Source organism: Notolepis coatsorum (genome assembly GCF_963971535.1).
Source record: "Notolepis coatsorum genome assembly, chromosome: 5".
NCBI lineage: Eukaryota > Metazoa > Chordata > Actinopteri > Aulopiformes > Paralepididae > Notolepis > Notolepis coatsorum.
The window spans coordinates 162,772,202-162,783,990 of NC_140169.1; the positions used below are offsets into that span (position 1 = coordinate 162,772,202).

The 11,789-nt window shown below is 43.6% G+C and overlaps 1 protein-coding gene across 1 annotated transcript in view; it reads right to left on the reverse strand.

Annotated features, from left to right (window-relative positions):
• bbs5 (Bardet-Biedl syndrome 5) overlaps positions 1 to 11,789 on the reverse strand; it is a 94,418-nt gene that overhangs the window by 81,750 nt on the left and 879 nt on the right. The window lies entirely within an intron of this gene.

Below are 11,789 nucleotides of genomic sequence, written 5' to 3' on the forward strand. Positions count from 1 at the left end.
GCCTAGTACAGACCATAATATTTCATTCTCCTATTGGACAGCGGTCCACAGGCGCCAGGGCCATGCCTCCAGAGTCAGGTTCAAAGCCACCGTCAAGACATGTCTGTACATGCCCGGCCTTGCCCAAGAATACGAGACAGAAATGAGGCTGGCACTAGATTGTTCGCCGTGCATATAAATATGGCGCAGGTGAATACAGAAGCACTTAGGAACTAAAGTTGAAGCCTCACCCACGATACTCCGTGCGGTGAAGTATGGCCTGTTTGGCCCCAAAGAGAGCATTGAGACCGCGTGCGAATTAATAACTGAAGTGTCAGAGTTTGGCGCTATACCGTCGAGTGCGACATATTTCTATTAAGTCAGTAATAGTCTATTTGTGTATAGTGTATCGTGCGGCTAAAGTTCTACAGTGACCAGCATCACCAACGCTTCCTCGTACCAGCTAGAGTGCTTATCCAGGCTGGGCTACTTTCATGGCGCTTTCACCCGAGGAGACCTAGACGAGGACCGTGTGGACATGTACACTGGATTAATCTACCCGACGACTGCATAGCCATTTACGGCTGGATTATATTTGTTTTGGTCCTGTGATTTATGGAGCGGAGAATCGCCGACGCCTACACGTGTGTGGGATTTACCCTGTGAGGAGCCACGTCGAGTCTGCGCCTCAGAGAGCCTGAGGCAGGCTAGCTTTCTTCACTGTGGAGCTACAGTCTACGGAGAACAGCTGTATTCGTCTGTGGATCAAGAGACTATTGCACCGTCTCCTGTACTTGGAGTCTCCCTAGTCATCGTTGACCAGACTCTCTACTACCAACAGATCCTCTACCCCTGCTGGCTTACAACCGGGGGGACCCTTCAGTATCTCCCGCTATATATCACCAGTGCACCATAGATATAATTCCCTAAGATTCAGGTCGTATAATTACCTCCTGCGTAACCAGAGAATGGACATTCATTATTGATTTGCCTACGCACATTCCTTTGCCTTACAAGTGCATTCAAAGTATAATAGAGAAGTATATTATGTACCTTTTGCTGCAATAAATACTTAATTATAACTTTGTGTGGAACCGATTTATTGTGGGAAGTGTTCATCATATTTATATATCATGTACTGTATGGCCAGTAATTAAAGTACATAAAGCGGTAGTGGTTTAATGATACCATACTTATCAATACAGTCAGGGAATTGTACCCCTCAGTTACAGATATGTACAGATATAGATATAGTATTATTATGTACAGTGATACACAGGTATAAAGACACTATAGTAAGTCATATTGGCCAGCAGTGTAGTAAGAGTAAGGGATATGTACAGATATAGTATTATTATGTACAGTGATACACAGGTATAAAGACACTATAGTAAGTCATATTGGCCAGCAGTGTAGTAAGAGTAGGTAAGGGATATGTACAGATATAGATATAGTATTATTATGTACAGTGATACACAGGTATAAAGACACTATAGTAAGTCATATTGGCCAGCAGTGTAGTAAGAGTAAGGGATATGTACAGATAGATATAGTATTATACTATTATTATGTACAGTGATACACAGGTATAAAGACACTATAGTAAGTCATATTGGCCAGCAGTGTAGTAAGAGTAAGGGATGTGTACAGATATAGATATAGTATTATTATGTAGAGTGATACAGGTATAAAGACACTATGGTAATAAGTCATATTGGCTAGCAGCGTAACTAGTAAGAGTAAGTAAGGGATATGTACAGATATAACAGTTAGCTAACGACTGATTGATTGATTGATTGAAAACTTTATTTAACAGATTGCAGAATGGGTACAATACAGTACGGAGCCTGAGCTCAATACAAACAACTGCTAAGAGGATGCAGACCAGAAAAATGCTTTAGTCTTGTTTACACCAGGGTCCTCCATTTTCAATTAATCAACATTTATGACATTCATTCATTTTATTTAGTTTCGTACATGGGGGTACAGTTAATCTTTGCACAATATCACCAACATCTCTTTTTTTTTAACATGATACACCCATGGCCAAAAAGGAGCAGGATGAAGAAAACGTATGTGTCCTGCCCCCTTCCAAACTTCATATTTATTTTAACATAATGGTCAGCTCAAGTGCACCTTACAGCTTCATACCATATAATAATAATAATATAATAATAATCATTACCATAACTATGATAACAATAATAATAATAATGATAATATGACCATGAATAATAATAACGGTAATAATAATAACAATAATAATAATAATAATGCTATAGCTACCAATAAAACACACACCACTGAGGATAAACGGGGCTACCGTGGACAGGGTGAGCAGCAGCTTCAAGTACCTGGGGGTCCACATCTCAGAGGATCTGACATGGACAACACACATAGACTCAGTCGTGAAAAAGGCGAAGCAGCGCCTCTACCACCTGAGACAGTTAAGGAAGTTCAGAGTATCGGGGAAGATACTCCAGTCCTTCTACTCCGGAGCTGTAGAGAGCATCTTGACTGGCAACATCACTGCCTGGTATGGAAACAGCATGGCACAGGACAAGGCCAGTGGCGTAGCGGAGGCCCCCGCAACCCCTGCGGTGCGGGGGGGCCCCGGAGCTTGGGGGGCCCCGCCCCCACTGTAGACTATCCTCTTAGATTTCGAGCCCAGTATGGTTCTGCGGGGCTGCAGCTGGATGCATCTCGCGCAGAGGGCGGGGGCCCCCCCCTCCCTGCTATGATTTGCTCACCTGCGATAGGGCTAGGCTGATAACTAATGTTCATTGGCAGCGTTCAAAACACAGCGGGAAGCGCCGGTAAAAATGCCGCAAATATCCAAGCGGAGACGGCAAACAGGAGACGGCAAAGCTACGAAAAAGAACATCATTGTTCCAGCAGGCAGCAAAGGTAGACTGACTCTAACGTTACTGAAGAATGCATCGGCAGTAAGCTCCCCACCCAGGCCGGCCCCGTCCACCGCTATCAACACGCCGGTCCCCCGGTCAGCTCCGCGTCGAGTCCAGGCAGACAGACAGCCCAGCCAGGCCCCCAGCCACGCTACAGCCGCCGAGACAGGTTAGAATAATATAACGTTTTATTCGCCATAACCAGTACGAGTAGCCTACAGGTTACATTGGAACTGGAATCTAATCCGTAATTTTTTTTTTAAGTGGCCGCGATGTCCAGTGTGATGATAATAATGATGTGTGTTGTAGCGGGACGGCCAGTCACGATATTCAGACATGGCACAAGATTATGAGTCATTGTAATTAGTGATCTGACTTTGAAGCGAGGCTTCGGAGCTTGTGTCGAGCAATCCAGCTTTTTTTATGTGGAGCCTGTATCGAGGCGCGTATCAGGTGACGTACTGATGACGTCCGAAGCCTCACTCGGGGGTGTACCGCCCCCGAAGCCTCACTCCGCGTCACTGATTCCGGAAATGGCTTCGCGATTTGCGCGAAATGTGAAGTCAAGTGTATAAGATGGAAAGGAAACGTAATGTCATTTGCCTATCCCTTCACACTTGTGTGCACATAGGACATCGTTGCGTGTTTGTTTGCTGCTTGTTTTGCTATTTTTTTGCTAACTGCTTTTTTTGCAAACTTCTTTTTTCGCTGACGATTTTGCTTCTTTCTTTGCTGACTTACTTCTTTTTTTGTGATGGAGCCAGCACCAAAGAGGCGATTCATGTCCCCTGCATGGGACCATTTCGAGCTGATCTCTCCTAATAAGGTATGCTGTATGCACATAGTATTGCACTATTTTACGCTGTCAGTGTCTATTCTATCTCTCTTTTTATTATTGTCTATTTTTTAACACTATGGGTGCCGGCCAGAAATCCAGAAAAAGACTGTGGATTGCCAGCGCTATTTGTCTATGGAGAAATTCCCCTTATTTGCAGGGCTATAACTTTTTAAATTCTATTGCTACATTGCCATTATTAGGGCCCATTCAAAGTCCTATATGTATTGTTCATTGTGTAGCAACGTTAAACTTTTTCATTCACATATTCATAGTAAAGTATGGTCTAATGTATAAGTATGTTTTCATCTCTTTCTGCAGCTTTCTCCAGAACGTGATATATAGCCCCAAATGCATTATATTGATGATGAAATACAGTTTGATGGCAATCGGGGCGATATAAAAAATTTCAATTGGACGTACTTCTAGAATGATCTACGTTATATCATTCATCTAGTGTGGGTGATATGTTCATCATAACAGTTTATATGGAATACAATCAAAAATAACGCTGAATCTTACCGTATCCTCCTCGCGCCGTTGGGCGATGAGCGTGGAACAGTCATTTACCTATTATGGTATGTAGAAATATCGGGTCCATTTCCAGCTTGTATAATAGTATATATGTCCAAATCATGTTGTTTATCGAGTTATTGGCAATCGATCGCTATGTATTGTGTCGAGATCGAGTCCCGGGAGCCAAACAGAGTGCCCGGAAGTAATATGGCCGACCAGCACAACCTCCATAGCACTTCCTGTTTGGTGATTGCGCCGATCGGCCACCAGATGGCACTCCTGAACCGCCAGAGAGCTCAGTGGGTCCTCCTGGTGGATCTCAGGCCAGCGGAGGGGAAATATGAATCCGATCGCAGATTTTTGAAATATTGATATAAGGACGCTGTACAGCGTCCTCCGGCAACTTGAGCATGGCCGGGAATGACGCTGTACAGCGTTTCCCGGCAGTCAAAGTGTTAAACTGAACCAAACCATAAACAAGGTGGCCTTTTGGGATGTTAGACCCTAATGTGAAACTGTCGGCACAGCTCATTTTATGCCTGTCTTTTTTCTGTTGTGAAGCACTTTGAGCTGCAGTTTCTGTATGACAGGTGCACTGCTAATATAACGTTGTATTATTATTATTATTATTATTATTATTATAACAGTGTATGCCTTGTTCTAATTTATTTCTTCAATGTTTTTGTATTTTAAAAGGTGAAGTGTAAGTTGTGTTCCAAGGACTTTGGATACAACAACCACACCTCATCTATGCTGAGGCATTATAGAGCTGTGCATGAGCGCAAGGACACCAACCAAGCTCAGGTAAACCATTTTAGAATGCAATTATAAGACAGCATACACCGCTGCTACAGTACGTTTGTATTAGACGACAGTCATTTATATTTTAAATGTGAGTAATTAATGACATCTGTAATTTAATACTGCTTTTGTTTTTGTCATCAGGAGAGAAGAAGGATGTGGACGAGGCCTTGGTCAATATGGTCATTGAGGATTCCCAGCCCTTTAGTGTTGTGGAGGACAAAGGATTCAGAAAGCTGGTTCGAGCTTTGAATCCTACCTATGTTCTCCCCACAAGACAGGTGCGTATGTATGCGAGCACATATACTGTAGCATTCTACCCCATTTCCCTTTGCCATTCCAAGACTGTTCTCTTCTTTCCTTTAGGCTTTGAAAGCTATGGTGGACGACCGTTACAAGGAGTCCAAGGAGAAAGCTAAAGCCATGGTGTCTGAGGCAACTGCGGTTGCCTTAACATCAGATATGTGGACCTCCATCAACACGGATGCATATCTAGCGGTGACGGGGCATTTCATAGATGCAAGCACCACTTTGCATTCGGTTGTTTTGGGGGTTCTGCATTTCCCTGGGGCACATACTGCTGTCAATATGGCTAGAGTGAAAACAGAAATGATGTCGGAGTGGGGCATTACTGAGAAAGTGCATTGCATTGTGACTGATGGTGCAGCAAATATGGCTGCCTGTGTGACGGAGCTTAATTTGCATCACGGAAAATGTGTGGCGCATTCTTTAAATTTAATCATTAAAAAGTCTCTTGACCAGAACCCTGTGCTGGCCGAGATCCGGGACAAAGGAAGGAAGATAGTGGGCTATTTTAAGAGCAGCACCACTGCAAAGGTGAGCTTTATTTCATTGCAATATTCTAAATGATGCTGTTTTTTTTTAAGTTGCTGCTGCAGTGACACTTGAATTAATCAATTATTGTTGGCTAATTTTATAGGAGAGACTGACGCAGGTGCAGAAACAAATGGGCCGGCCGACACTGAAGCTCATCCAAGAGGTCGAGACCCGCTGGAACAGCACCTACCACATGCTCCAGCGGCTCTATGACCTCAGGGAACCTGTAGGAGCAGCTCTGGCCGGCCTACGCACCGACATCGCCCCACTCTCACAGGAACAATATGACATTATAGCAGAATCCCTCAGAGTGCTGGCTCCATTTGACTATGCCACCGTTGAGCTGTCTGAGGAGAAGAGAGTGTCCGGCTCAAAGGTCATTCCGCTGCTGTCGATGCTACACGGCTTAGTGGAGGACGAAATGCAAACTGTCCTAACTCCAGAGAGCACAGCCATGGCTCAGAATATGAGGAGACGACTGAGGGACATGCTTCAAGGCGTACAAACGGCGACTATCTATACCCTGGCGACACTGCTGGATCCCAGATTCAAGAAAATTGGATTCTTTAGCCATAATAAGGCAGCAACTGCGGAGCAGAAGCTCATAGTCGAATGCACTAAATGCATTCGAATTTCGAAGCAGCGCTGCTTCTTCTTCCGCCTCCTCATCATCGGAAGCTCCGCAGCCTCTGACTCAAGGTATGTAATGTACAGACACATTGTACTTGTGTTATTGTATTCAATCACTTACAGCCAGTTTGTCTATCCTAGGTAAAAATATGTGGAGTCGTTTAGACACCGCAGTCAAGGAGGCCAGGACCCAGGGACCGAGTGTCACTGCGGACGCAACAGTAGAGGTCCATAAATTCTTATCGGAACCCAACACTGATCGGATGGAGAACCCCCTGGATTACTGGGAGAGACAAAGAAACGTGTATCCTAACTTATACAAACTTGCTGTAAAGTACTTATGTATGCAAGCATCATCTGTGCCCTGTGAGAGGGTCTTTTCAAAAGCTGGGGAAATCCTGTCAAAAAAAAGAAACCGCCTGAGCCCCAGCACTGTGGAAAAATTGCTTTTTCTAAATAAAAATGAATGAAGTAACACAAGCACTTCTCCTCCGTCCCTGCCATCATTCTGTCAGAAAAACAGTATATTAAACAATATAATGTTGTAGTAACACAAGCACTTTCTCCTCTGTCCCTGCCATCATTCTGTCAGAAAAACACAGTCTATTAAACAATAGAATGTTGTAATAACACAAGCACTTTCTCCTCTGTCCCTGCCATCATTCTGTCAGAAAAACAGTCTATTAAACAATAGAATGTTGTAATAACACAAGCACTTTCTCCTCGGTCCCTGCCATCATTCTGTCAGAAAAACACAGTCTATTAAACAATAGAATGTTGTAGTAACACAAGCACTTTCTCCTCTGTCCCTGCCATCATTCTGTCAGAAAAACACAGTCTATTAAACAATAGAATGTTGTAATAACAAACACTTTCTCCTCTGTCCCTGCCATCATTCTGTCAGAAAAACACAGTCTATTAAACAATAGAATGTTGTAATAACACAAGCACTTTCTCCTCTGTCCCTGCCATCATTCTGTCAGAAAAACAGTCTATTAAACAATAGAATGTTGTAATAACACAAGCACTTTCTCCTCTGTCCCTGCCATCATTCTGTCAGAAAAACAGTCTATTAAGTCTTCCAGAATATATCTTTGAAAAAATTTCGGGAATGAGACCCACAATTATTTGTTTATTTGGCATCATCATCACATCAAAGCTTCACACACCAAAGCCATGGGTATCATTATAATCACTCTGCCTGTTCTACATTTATTGTCCACTTGATGGCACAGTAGAGCAAATACACCATGAAGCTTCAACACATGTGTGGTACTATTGGATGGAAAGCCTCAATGCTTCATGAAGCTTCATCTCGCCATCACTAATTGTAATTACGAGGATTTACTGAAACTGCAAGTAGTGTCAGAGCGCATAGGCGGAGGGTGAGCTTGACATTAGGGTCGGATGTTATGGGATGGACGTCTCGCGGAGCGCGCAACATTATCTCACTTTATTATTGATTTAGGGGAGTGGGCGGGGCCTCATGGTCTGACCTGCAGGGGGGGGCCGACATATTGCGCAACGCCACTGGACAAGGCCCTACAGAGAGTGGTACGCTCAGCTGAACGTACTACGGGTATTGCACTACCACCCCTGCAGGTCCTATATAACAAGAGGTGCAAATCCAGAGCCTGCAGAATAATGAAAGACCCTCACCACCCAAACAACAGCCTGTTCAAGCTGCTGCGGTCAGGCAAACGCCTGCGAACACCAGCAACTAGGACAGAGAGACTTCGGCTCATCTTCTTCCCCCAGGCCATCAGAGTCTTGAACACTGAACTCTCCACACACAAGCACACATGAGTACACACACAACACACACACTGTACACGCTCACACACTAGCAGTCACTTTAACATGAACACACACACACTCATGCTGCACACGCTCACACTTATGGTCACTTTTACACAATGAAAGGTCACTTTAAAAACAAGAACGGGAGTGGTTCTTGTATAGTAAATAGATGGATAGCAAGCTAGCATAAGGACGCATAGTATAACTTGAGATTGTATAATATAGCATTGTATAGCAGTGTACATAATGACCCAGTGCCTCATCCGTAGCTAACAGTGTATGCACTATCACAGGCCCTAGCATGTCTTACCATGCTTTTGTAAAAATCATGTACATATACCTGATACGTCTTACTCTTACTTGTATTATTGCACAAATGTCGCATTCTCATCCTATTGGACTCTTATTATTGTATTATGCACAATCGTTGCGGGCAAGACCCCCCGCATTTCACTGTATACTTGTATGCTCGGAACTAGGCAAAATCTGCATATGGCTCGCTGATAACAAACTATCATTACACCTGGGCAAAACAGAGTCCATTCTCTTCGGTTCAAATAACAAACTCAGAAAGACCGAGGGCTTCTCAGTTACAGTAGGTGACAATATTGTCACAAGGAAAGACGAAATTACCTACCTGGGTTCCATCCTAGAGGCAAATCTTTCCTGTGACAAAATGGCATCCAATGTAATAAAAAAAAGTCAACCAACGAACTAGATTCTTGTACCGGATCTCCTCTCTGGTAAACAAGAATACCCTGAAGACTCTGGCAGGAGCACTCATTCAAGGGTACTATGACTATGCGTGCACCTCATGGTACCAAAGCACCTCAAAGGCGCTTAAAACAAAATTACAAACATCACAAAACAAACTGGTCAGACTACTACTTGACCTGAACCCCAGAACCCACCTCACCCCTGCCCACTTTGACAACCTAGGATGGCTTAGAGTAGACGACAGAGTACAGCAACTTGCAATGGGCCTGGTCTACAAGATACACTATACGACCGGGGTGCCCATGTACATGTCAAAATACTTCCCAAAGGTCAGTGAATACCACAACCACTACACCAGAGGAAGCTCAACAAATCATGTTAAACCCAGATTCTGCTCAAACAAGGGACTAAACACGTTTCGCAATTATGCCACAACAATGTGGAACGCCCTACCCAAAGCTGTAAAGGAATGTGAATCCCAGCCCACATTCAAAACCGCTCTTAAAGAGCACCTACGGGAGGCTGCAATTCGAAACTGGCCACCGTAAATGCCCAAAACCCCCACCACCTCCTAATAGACAGTCTCCTCCCCACCGCATGTATATATTCCCTCCCCACCGTATGTATATTTCTCTCCCACCCACCCACCCCCTCCTAATGTACAGTCCCCTCCCCATCATATGCAGTGGTGCAGTGCTGGGCAACCGCGGTCAAACGGCGTTTGGGCTTCGAAGTGCGCGCATCCTATTATTATGCAAAGTCTAGGTGATAAGTGCCTAGACTTTGCATAATAATAGGATACCGTTTGGCCTCCGCCCATATTACGACTGCACCCCTGATCATATGTATATACTCTGTCGGGATCTAGGGGTAACAGTACTGTATATTGGAATACCGTTTATGTCACAAATGTATCAGTACTAAATACCTATATGTCCCTATGCCATAAATGTCATGTATGTTGTGTATGTCATAAATGTCTATATGAATTGAAAATGGGGGACCCTGATGGAAACAAGACAAACGTCTTTCTCAGGTCTGCATCCCCTTAACAATTGTAGGTATTGAGCCGTACTGTATTGTACGGCCAGGGGAGGAAATTAGGCCACTTTACTGGCCAAATGCTAGTATTTTTTACGTTTGGCTGGTAAAAAAAAATCAGATACCCGCCAGTTGGCTGGTAAGCCAAAAAGTTAGTTTCCTCCCCTGCTGGCGAGTATACAAAAAAATAAAACATTCTGCAATCACTGCACTGGCAAACGGTGCGCGTCTTCTGAGTGTTCGCTTTAGTTGACAGTGCCACGAGAGCACTGCACAAGACCACCCGCGGACATATAATGTTTAATAAACGTTTGCGCAGTACTGGCCAACCCGCGGACATATAATAATAAAAGTCCCGCGGTACTAGGCTAGCCATCAGGAGCACTCGCAAACAGATAACGTTAAACACAGCAGAAGATGGAAAACAGACAGACTGACCAACGGGGAACTGCATCCAACCCTAGAACAACCCTCGAGTATAAGTTACTAAGGACACATTTAAATCACAGAGGTGTAATGTTAGTCTACTGGAACTGTATACAGTGGTTAGCTTCTAGTTAGCGTTTTAGCTATAGCTGCTTGCTAGCTAACGTTAGCCCCGTGTGCTCAAAGCAGCCAGCTAGGTGTATCTGTTATGACTATAATGTTTCCAAAAAAGCACCGGACTACGACGTAAGGTTAGACATTTTATTTCATGCTCAAAAGCCCCTGGCTTGCACATCGCAGTCACGAAAGGGGCTAGCTCAACCAGTGCACTGTGCACAACAGCACACCAACCCAACTGACGTTACCACAACACTTGACGGTACTTCACAGCACTACCGTGCTGTCTTAAAGGCACAGTGTGCCTACCCAGATGCATTGACGCGGCTTGACATACAAAGAAGTAATTATCACAATTAGCGATTTTTTTTGTCTGGTAAAAAATCTGTTTGGCTGGTAAAAAAAATCAGATACTCGCCAGTTGGCTGGTAAGCCAAAAAGTTAGTTTCCTCCCCTGATTGTACCCATTCTGCAATCTGTTAAATAAAGTTTTCATTCATTCATTCCCCCCCCCACCCACCTCCAATGTAAATTACCCAGTATGGTTGTCAATATCCCAGTGTACCCAACCCCCCCCACCCAACCTCCTCCAATGTACAGTTTCTACGTCAAATGTATATACTCCCTTTTCTTGACTCCTTCTGTATCACAAACAGTACTGTATTTGCAAATCTGGTATGTCATAAATGTATAGATGTAGCAGTACTGACTATCTGTATGTCATGTATGTCATATATGTCCTGATGAATTGAAAATGGGGGACCCTGGTGTAAACAAGACGAAAGTCTTTCTCTGGTCTGCATCCCCTTAACAATTGTGTGTATTGAGCTGTACTGTATTGTACCCATTCTGCAATCTGTTAATAAAGTTTTCAATCAATCAATCAATCATTCATTGCCGTGACAAATAAAACTCTTGACTTGACTTGAAAACCTGCGTCACGAACCTCAGATGCATGGAAAAGAGAAAAAAAACCAAAAAATAAATAAAATCAGATACAGATAAATGTATACCTGCTGTTCATATGTTCTCATTGTTCTGTCTTTAAAAGTATTTTTTTGTTGGAAAATATTTGTACAGTACTTCAAGTCATTTTAAAGAGAATTCCAGAGTTTGACTCCCACCACACATCTGTTTCAGGGTTGTCCATGCACACATACAAATATACAGTACTGTTTAAGAAA